This window comes from Ylistrum balloti, unplaced genomic scaffold (assembly GCF_031769215.1).
Source record: "Ylistrum balloti isolate Yb309-2 unplaced genomic scaffold, AGI_CSIRO_Ybal_v1 Utg370344, whole genome shotgun sequence".
NCBI lineage: Eukaryota > Metazoa > Mollusca > Bivalvia > Pectinida > Pectinidae > Ylistrum > Ylistrum balloti.
Window position 1 is genome coordinate 2071564 of NW_026782247.1, and position 10856 is coordinate 2082419.

The following is a 10856-nucleotide window of genomic DNA, read 5'->3' on the forward strand; positions in this document are numbered from 1 at the left end:
ATACGAAGTTTTGTTTATGTATTTAAATGTCTTACAGATATGTATCATGAAATAAGATATCGTCTAGAGGATGTATGTTATTAGCTCCCCTGGCCCAAAGAGCCAAGTGACGTTATGCCATACCACGGCGTCCGTCTTCCGTCAGTCCGTCCGTCAACTTTTCATTTAAACAACTTCTTCTGAAATACCGAAAGGTGTAGAGTTATCATATTTTGCTGGAAGGTTCCTTTGATGAAGCCCAACAAAGTTTGCTAAAAGAAATGACCTTGACCTATATTCAAGGTCACAGGGGTCAAATGTGTTAAAACGTTTAAAAAATTTCTTCTGAAATATCGAAACGTGGAACATATGCACAGATATAGTACAGTTGGTCATAAAGATCCATGTGAGCGATACAGGCCCTCTGGGCCTTTTGCATTTAGCTACTGAAATACATTATTGGTTTCGCTGCCTTAATTCATCTTAAGTTGACTAGCCACACAGCTGTTGCTAAATGACGAAGCTGAAGAGGATCTCTATAGGATCAAGGTCTGTTATCTGTTTGACATAATTTTATGGCAATGAGATCAAAGTGATTAAAATGCCTTTCAAGTGTCTATATTTGGATATGATGAGAAAAATAAAATACATCAATATGTATCAGTATTGGAGATCTTAAATATTCCATTATCAATGAGAGGGATTATTTGTTTTTTATTATAGTAGTCAATGTCCGACAGACTTTAACGATACGTAACTCATAGATAGGCTTTCTTATTTGGGACGTTAATAAAAAGTGTGCAGACACTGAAAATGTATTGTATAAATTCTACAACACTAATTGAAAATCGGAAAATCAAAACTTCAACAGTTTTGTTGTTCAGCCTGCATTGGTTTCCGATGACATTTACCAAAATAATTACTCCACGCGGAAAAATAATTCCAATCTTTAACGGATATAACAAATTTTACATCCGCAAACTTGTTCATTACACATACTAAACTCACTAATTTAAATAGTTATTAACAATTTTAAACGTAATATTTCGGTAAATTCGTAAAGTATTTATGTAGAATCAATGCACATGATAAAATACAGCTGTTTCCATCCATTGCCAATTACAGCAATAATATAATGTGACAGGTGGAATCTGACAATGGCAGCACAGTTACAGGATAAATCCATAAAACGGCTCTCATAGTTCTTCAGTTTGATTCATATTACATATGAATAATGTTCATTTCGTCAAATCAGTACTCCATACACCGCGAGTAATATTAATGCCTGTTTGGGTCTAGTGTGAACTGGAATATAAAGATGTTACATAAGTTATCATAACTGACGTACGATGATAGAAAATAGCTAGTCTAATACAATGAACCACTGTTAGTTAATGAGAGACTTAACACGAACTTTCAGCAGAATGAAAACTATTTTACCTCCGTTTTATAATCCTGACCAATACCTTTCACATAGTCACTGAAAACGCCAAAAACTCTGCTCAAGCCCACATTTTCTATACAAATACTTCGCACAGCAAAGAATTTTATTCTATACAGAATGCTGAAAATTGTCAACTATGAAATGATTGATGAAAACTTCAACTACAAAAACCAATGAGAGAGAAAATATCAACAACAGACGTGCTGAACTTCAATACATGTTAATACTAAAAAGATTGAACAGTATGTTTAAAGCAAACTCCGAAAACTATCAAATCAACTAAACTAAGCCAGAAAATCCGAAAGCTCGGGCGTACAAACGAAAAATCTGAAAGCTCGGGCGTACAAACGAAAAATCCGAAAGCTCGGGCGTACAAACGAAAAATCTGAAAGCTCGGGCGTACAAACGAAAAATCTGAAAGCTCGGGCGTACAAACGAAAAATCTGAAAGCTCGGGCGTACAAACGAAAAATCTGAAAGCTCGGGCGTACAAACGAAAAATCTGAAAGCTCGGGCGTACAAACGAAAAATCCGAAAGCTCGGGCGTACAAACGAAAAATCCGAAAGCTCGGGCGTACAAACGAAAAATCCGAAAGCTCGGGCGTACAAACGAAAAATCTGAAAGCTCGGGCGTACAAACGAAAAATCTGAAAGCTCGGGCGTACAAAATCTGAAAGCTCGGGCGTACAAACGAAAAATCTGAAAGCTCGGGCGTACAAACGAAAAATCTGAAAGCTCGGGCGTACAAACGAAAAATCTGAAAGCTCGGGCGTACAAACGAAAAATCTGAAAGCTCGGGCGTACAAACGAAAAATCCGAAAGCTCGGGCGTACAAACGAAAAATCTGAAAGCTCGGGCGTACAAACGAAAAATCCGAAAGCTCGGGCGTACAAACGAAAAATCTGAAAGCTCGGGCGTACAAACGAAAAATCTGAAAGCTCGGGCGTACAAACGAAAAATCTGCGCAACACGCTTAGAGCTCCATACAAACGAAAACAACCGCGCAAGACGCTGAAAACTATACCACAAACGATCAGTCTTGGCATCTAGTACATTAAGTATGACAGTCTCGTAAACAACCTCTAGACATTGATTATATTAGATATGGCAAAATCTTACAAGGAGTATCAAGGCACAGGTTACATGATTATATCACAATCCTACTAGGAGTATCAAGGTACATGATTATATCACAATCCTACTGGGAGTATCAAGGTACATGATTATAACACAATCCTACTGGGAGTATCAAGGTACATGATTATAACACAATCCTACTGGGAGTATCAAGGTACATGATTATAACACAATCCTACTGGGAGTATCAAGGTACATGATTATAACACAATCCTACTGGGAGTATCAAGGTACATGATTATAACACAATCCTACTGGGAGTATCAAGGTACAGGTTACATGATTATAACACAATCCTACTGGGAGTATCAAGGTACATGATTATAACACAATCCTACTGGGAGTATCAAGGTACATGATTATAACACAATCCTACTAGGAGTATCAAGGTACATGATTATAACACAATCCTACTAGGAGTATCAAGGTACATGATTATAACACAATCCTACTGGGAGTATCAAGGTACATGATTATAACACAATCCTACCGGGAGTATCCAGGTACATGATTATAACACAATCCTACCGGGAGTATCAAGGTACATGATTATAACACAATCCTACTGGGAGTATCAAGGTACAGGTTACATGATTATAACGCAATCCTACTGGGAGTATCAAGGTACATGATTATAACACAATCCTACTGGGAGTATCAAGGTACATGATTATAACACAATCCTACTGGGAGTATCAAGGTACAGGTTACATGATTATAAACAATCCTACTGGGAGTATCAAGGTATGATTATAACACAATCCTACTGGGAGTATACATGATTATAACACAATCCTACTGGGAGTATCAAGGTACATGATTATAACACAATCCTACTGGGAGTATCAAGGTACATGATTATAACACAATCCTACTGGGAGTATCAAGGTACAGGTTACATGATTATAACGCAATCCTACTGGGAGTATCAAGGTACATGATTATAACACAATCCTACTGGGAGTATCAAGGTACATGATTATAACACAATCCTACTGGGAGTATCAAGGTACATGATTATAACACAATCCTACCGGGAGTATCAAGGTACATGATTATAACACAATCCTACTGGGAGTATCAAGGTACATGATTATAACACAATCCTACTGAAATGTACATCAAACATGTTACATTTCTTCTGGGAAACTCTCGGTATTGGTCACATAATATACATTTATTACAAACAAATCCGAGGCTCTAATTATTTGTAACAGAAAACTTCCTTACATTCCAACACATCACATAGTAGTATAGTAATGAACAATGCATCCAGTTATCCCAGTTTGTAGTGCAATTGGTATTTTGAACAAATAAAATATGTTTAAATCAATTACGCCTCCGGAGTTTTCGTTTCATTTTCGACCGAGCCGCCATTTCGTTTCAATGATCTGGATTTGAACACATAAGGGTTTAAAAGACAGTTTACGGACTTTAATATCATCTGAGTAATGTCGTAAAACTTTCTTTTTGAATTTTTAGATGGATTAATGTATCATCAAGAAGTAAGTCTATTTATAGATTTTAAATCATATATTGTTTAAAAAGGTTTTTAGTGCGTTTTGATTTCCGCCTATAATCAGGAGGACTTAAAGATTATTGTAACATGGTGTAGTTAGTGATATAGTTTATACATTAAGCTCAATTACGACAGGTGATTCAAATCCAGAACCTTCAGATCAATAAAATTACAGTATATAATGTATATTATTTATTGACATTTTGACAGTGTAACACGATTATCATAAAAAAATACCAACATGGCAACATAATTATTATTCACACTCATATTTCATATAAGCAAAAGAAAGATTTACATGCAGACTCCTGAAAAAGTACATTTCTTCTGCTTCATCGATGACACCCGCCATGTAAACCTTGGTCAATCCAAGTTAAGTAATGTCACGTTCTCAAATGAGAACAAGGTATAAATTTTACTTGATGTGTGTTGTATGTACAATTCGTATCCATGTATGTTTTCACATTGCGATGAATTCTGATTAGACAGTTTGCCACAATGATCATGTCGAGAATATTCCTGCTATCTATCAGTACAACTTCGCAAAATCATTTTGATGGGATGTTGTGGTGGTATAATGGCCAGGCAGCCTGGATTATTTTAGTTGGGCGATTCGGTGCTACAGATCGTGAGTTGGAGACCCAGGCAGGGCATTGTCTTCCTTCGTTAATTGTATTACAATCTCCAATATATATACACACATACATACATACATACATACATACATACATACATACATACATACATATATATATATATATATATATATATATGTATATAATGTTCTATGTAATTTAACATATGTTGACATTGACCTGGACTAGGGACATCTGCGTTGCGTCAAGGTCATTCTGTGTCCGCCTCACGAGAGCGACACACGCACAAGGCTATAATAACACACCTGTAGCACCGCTGTGAAGCGAATATCTTGCCGTATAGCTTGGTATGCACAGCATATATGTATGTAACTGTGTAATACTTCTACTTTCGATTTACGTATATTTCGCATTATCCAACGACGCCTTGGTTTTTCTTTGATCTTTCCCTAGTGATAAATCCCATACCATGCGATATTTCAGATATCACATATGTGATATCTAAAATACCGCATGGTTCACACCTCATTAGGGAGGTGGTGCCAATTTCCAAGTGGGCGAGACAGATAAACAAAGACATAGGAAAGATTTCGAACAAATCTTTAATACATAAAAAACGATATAAAAAAACAAGGGAGATTTTGTTAAATAGATATTCGTCGTTTTGACGTTAGTTAACACATTCAAACAGTTATGTTAAAAGTACAACGCGTTACTACGCGAGAGCAGAGATCAGCACACGAACACTGTATAGCCCTGCATCGAGTAAATTCATACTTGTCGACGGCCTGTGATAATGTTATATCATCGAGATCGCAGAAAACACCGGCGTCGATGTTTCTAAGGTCTTTCCATACGTTGTCCAGCTCCGACATCTCTGACATCTACTGATGAAACGAATTATTACTGTGACAGAAAATGGGATGGGTAAGAAAATAGCGGGAAAATCATCGACTTGACACTTGAAACTAATCTGCTACTAATAGGTTCTAGCTCCGCCCCTTGACACGTGGATGAGAAAACCTCAGTGGTCATTGGATAAAACAGACACATAATTGACACTCATAATGTATCGGATATATCACACTCGTATGATATGTATCTATTACTTATTGTTATAATAATTGTTTTGTGTGTAAGAGTGCTTTTTATCATATTTTTAGTTTTTTTGGTTTCCTGGAACCCAATAGATGGAATAGTGACCAATCATCATGGAGTTTGTTTCAAAGAGTCCATGTGTCAATATTACCGTTAAAGATCCTAACCAAATCCTAATTATTACATGTATCGCAAAACACATTGTTAATGGGTATCAAAATGGATTATGATGATTACTATAAGTTATATATAATCTTACGCTTTGTCCCTTTATATATATCCGATAAATACGGCATTAAATACCTACAGAGATAAGTAGATCATTCATTAAACAGGTGTCATGAGGTGACCTCAATTGTCAGGTGATATGGGAGAGAAATGAGTGACACTTTACGACAAACACAAACAGACGCATGCTTTAATCATTATGTAATAATGACAGCAAATTCACTGTACGTCATTAGAGTCGGACAGGTTATCGTCAGTAGCCACTCCCTTCATAAGTCCGAATGAGCATAAACACTACTTCACACTGAATAAAAATCTACCGCAATACCGATTCGAACTCGACATACAGGTGAAAAAAAATTATTGCAATACCGATTCGACCTCGACATACAGATGAAAAAAATCTACCGCAATACCGATTCGAACTCGACATACCGGTGAAAAAAAATATATTGCAATACCGATTCAAACTCGACATACAGATGAAAAAAAATCTACCGCAATACAGATTCGAACTCGACATACAGGTGAAAAAAAATCTACCGCAATACAGATTCGAACTCGACATACAGGTGAAAAAAAATCTACCGCAATACAGATTCGAACTCGACATACAGGTGAAAAAAAATCTACCGCAATACCGATTCAAACTCGACATACAGGTGAAAAAAATATATTGCAATACCGATTCAAACTCGACATACAGGTGAAAAAAATATATTGCAATACCGATTCAAACTCGACATACAGGTGAAAAAAATCTACCGCAATACAGATTCGAATTTGACAGGTGAAAAAAATATATTGCAATACCGATTCGAACTCGACATACAGGTGAAAAAAAATCTACCGCAGTACAGATTCGAACTCGTTTACCTACAAAATAGAAGCATGATTCTACCAGCATGAAGACTGGGATCATACAACACAGTTTATCAGTTGTGTCTTCGTCGTAACACGCGTATCTGATTGCGATCCGGTGTCTGAGTGTTGTCATTTCAATCACTGCTCATTAGAATTTCTAGAGTTCTACATTCTAACACTCAGCGTGAATCTGGACTTGAATCTGCCAGACATGTTTACTTGTGACCTGTCCCACAGCGTGATTGTGTTACTGTGGACGTGAATCTGCCAGACATGTTTACTTGTGACCTGTCCCACAGCGTGATTGTGTTACTGTGGACGTGAATCTGCCAGACATGTTTACTTGTGACCTGTCCCACAGCGTGATTGTGTTACTCTGGACGTGAATCTGCCAGACCTGTGCACTTCGGACCTAACACACAGCGTGATTGTGTTACCCTGGAATTTACCAATGTAATACCCCCAACGGTCTCTGTTGTATGTGTATTCTGAAACACAAGATCAAGCGATTTAATGCTGCGTCAAACCTATTGTTTTATATTGATGTGAAGTATAGGGTTTCTGTAGATAAAAACTTATCTTTTACATCAAACAAATATGTTAACTTATATTTAATGTTAAAACGTCTAACCCAAATTGTATGATGTAGGGAGAAACTTAAGCCGAAGGCAAAATGTGTCAAAATAATCAAACTGTTATGTAACGAAGATAGGTCAGCCATTGTTTTCGTTATGTAACGAAGATAGGTCAACCATTGTTTTCGTTATGTAACGAAGATAGGTCAACCATTGTTTTCGTTATGTAACGAAGATAGGTCAACCATTGTTTTCGTGTTTTTATTATAAGATGAAGTATTCGTTTACATTTTTGATACTGGTCACGTGTCCGAGATCTGACTCCCGGGAGATATCATTTCTGGTTTAAAAGGAATGGTAGTTTGTGTGATGCTTTTAACAATTGGCCGACCACTTTGTTTAAATGTTAAGTTGCAGTGTTTAAAGGTTTTTGTTATAAACAGTATGTAATTAACGAACCTCTTTATAAACATGTAGATACAATGTGCTATAGAACTCTTTCCCTCTTACATCGTCATTCCAGTGACAATCTATCCGATGAACCATGAAATATTTTGAATGTCCATCGTACCCTGATCTATAAGAAATATGCCCCTATATCAGACGGCAACTTCTTTATCTTTGGAAGAGACTGCGGTGTAGGTTTGATCATGTTTCATTATACTGCATGTACCATCTTCTGATATTGACACACACAAATCCGCTCTTGACAGAAACATTGTGATTCCTCTCTAGATATGCAATGAAGTCAACTTCATCGCCTCCACTGAACTACTCGATTCGAGTTCCAATCTCGTAACTTCTTCTGACGTTGAAGAGACGATGCGATTCTTTCTTCGTGGGGAAAAATGGAACTGTCGGAGTTTTTACCCCACAGCCCGAAAGGGTGTGAGGTATTGCGATCACGCACGGCGTCCGTCCCTCTGTCTGTCCGTCCATCCGTCCGTCCACAATTGCATTCCGCTTATTATCTCAAAAACTACATCACCGGCGATCACCATTTTCGCTGTGCATGTTGGGTCTATGGACCTACACAACCCTATTGTTTTTTGTCGTCGCCCAATATCCAATATGGCGGTTACGACCGCCATCTTGAATTTGCATTCCGCTCATTATCTCAAGAACGACATCACCAGTGATCACCATTTTCGCTGGGCATGTTGGGCCTATGGACCTACACAGCCTATTGAGGTTCTTCACAATCTCAGCCCTGCACCCAACTTTATAATAAGGCTGTGGGGTATTGCCCGCGTTTGCGGAGCTATTTTTTATCTTATAGATCCTTATGTGGTCTAAAGCCTACCCGACGGCCACACTGACAATGAGATGGACGTCCTTTCCGAGGTCAAGTGGACAAAACTTTCCTTCAATCATTCTTTAAACCAAGCCTCTAAATGGTCCTTTTAACATGAACCATTTAATCTTGTACCTAAATCATAAGAGAAATTGCCAATAAAATATGAGAGGTTTCTATCAATTTGATATTCTTAATCTTTATGTGCCTTTTTTGTATGTCTTGGGTTTATTCATGTGTTATATTGTAGAGAGAATGACTTGTACCCGTATAGATGTACCTAATCCTCATGACATAATACCTATTATAGTTAACGCCCCTATACTTCACAGACAGCGAATGGTCGAATTTTCGATGCACCTTCACCAAATGATGACGTCACTACATCCAGCTGAAACTGGTTACTAGAAATCTCAGAGAGCATCTTGGCGCCAAACATTGTTTGATCTTTATTGTTCTTTGAAAGTTGGATCTTTCCCTTTCTTTATCTTCTCTGCTCGGGTTTTGCTCCTAAATATAAATTTGAACATTCATCTTAATAAACAGTGATGTTAATCTTTAACTGCCGAATCTCAAATGGTCGCATTTCGTTTACACGATTCCAAATTCCAAAATTACACAATTAAGGACCAATGGGACCGACGTACAAAATTGAGAAAGATCCGTCCAGTACTTCTCAATAAGTAACGATAACAATCTTTCATCGTCAAAAAATCAAAGATGGCCGCCTATCAGCGATTTTAATTTTCTGATCAGTCTCAAAATCTAACAGACACAAAAGATTACATGTACCTATACATGAAATCTGAGAACGATCTATCAAAAATTTATCAAGTAAATAATAATAATTGTTTACGGACGGACGGACGTTCATGAATCACGGAGGCAGGTCGATTTGAATAGCCAATCATCTGATTATAATTTCCTAATTATTAAATTTGGAGGCGGGGCCTTCCTAGTAGTAGTTTGTGGTTACCTCAGTGAACACCACATGGGAGATCCCTCACACGCTATCTAGAACGACAGGGGTATAGCGTACTGCCAAAGAACGCAACTACGCAACCACAGACCGGTTCGTTTCCCAGTAAGCTGAGAAACAGAAACCGACAAGGGTACTGAGTGTCAAACCACACGCCTCGAAACGCAGGGTGACATTATTTGCAATATCATGAGAACGCGTTATTTAAAACAATGAAAATCGGTCAAGCAACTATCCAGGTTACAGTGCACGTGGTCCTGTATCGAAAGTTGCATGATTGTATTGCGTGACGACGTGTTCCGGGAAAACATGGAACGGAAATATCTCATGCACAGCAGTGTTGAGGCATTGAGTTACACTGCTCGTCATTCCATCAGGCAGTCTTCATAGAGACACATAATTTCCCGCTGAAACAATGGCATGGCGGACGGAAGTTCAGAGGGGCAGGCCATTGCGATAACTATTCAAGGTCAAAGGCAAATAAGGGTTGCCAGACATTTCGGTGTCCATATTTGTACTATAGAACGTCTTGTTAGACGTCTAAGGGAAACTGGGAAGGTTGCTGACAGACCTAGGTCTGGGCGTTCGCGCGTGACGTCACAACGTCAGGACAGATTTATTCGTCACGCGCATTTGTGCAATCAACACCTTACTGCATCTGAATCTGTCCTTCATACCAAAGGTACACATAACCGTCATATTCATGCAAAAACTGAAAGGAAACGATTGCGGGAAGTTGATCACCTATTTGTAGGTCTGCCCCTTACCGCTGTTCGTCGCTAGCATCGATGGCTTGGGTGGAGACACACGCCTCCAGCATATTGCCGTTTAGGCAGTGGAGGTTGGTCTTGTTTTCCTATGAGTCCCGGTTCACACTGTTTCGAGCAGACGGTCTTCGTCGTGGAGAACGTTTTGCCGACTGGTGCGTAGTAGAGATGGATAGACTAGAGAGTGGATCGGTTATGGCGTGGGGAGGAATCTCACATGGAGGTAAATCACCACTGGTTGTGGTAGCAGTTATCTGCCGCAAGGTATAGAGATGAGATCCCCCGAACCCATGTTGTCTCATTATTGCAGCAAAACAATTTCACATTCCAGCAAGATAATGTTCGGCCCCATGTAGCGAGGATCTGTTGTGACTTTC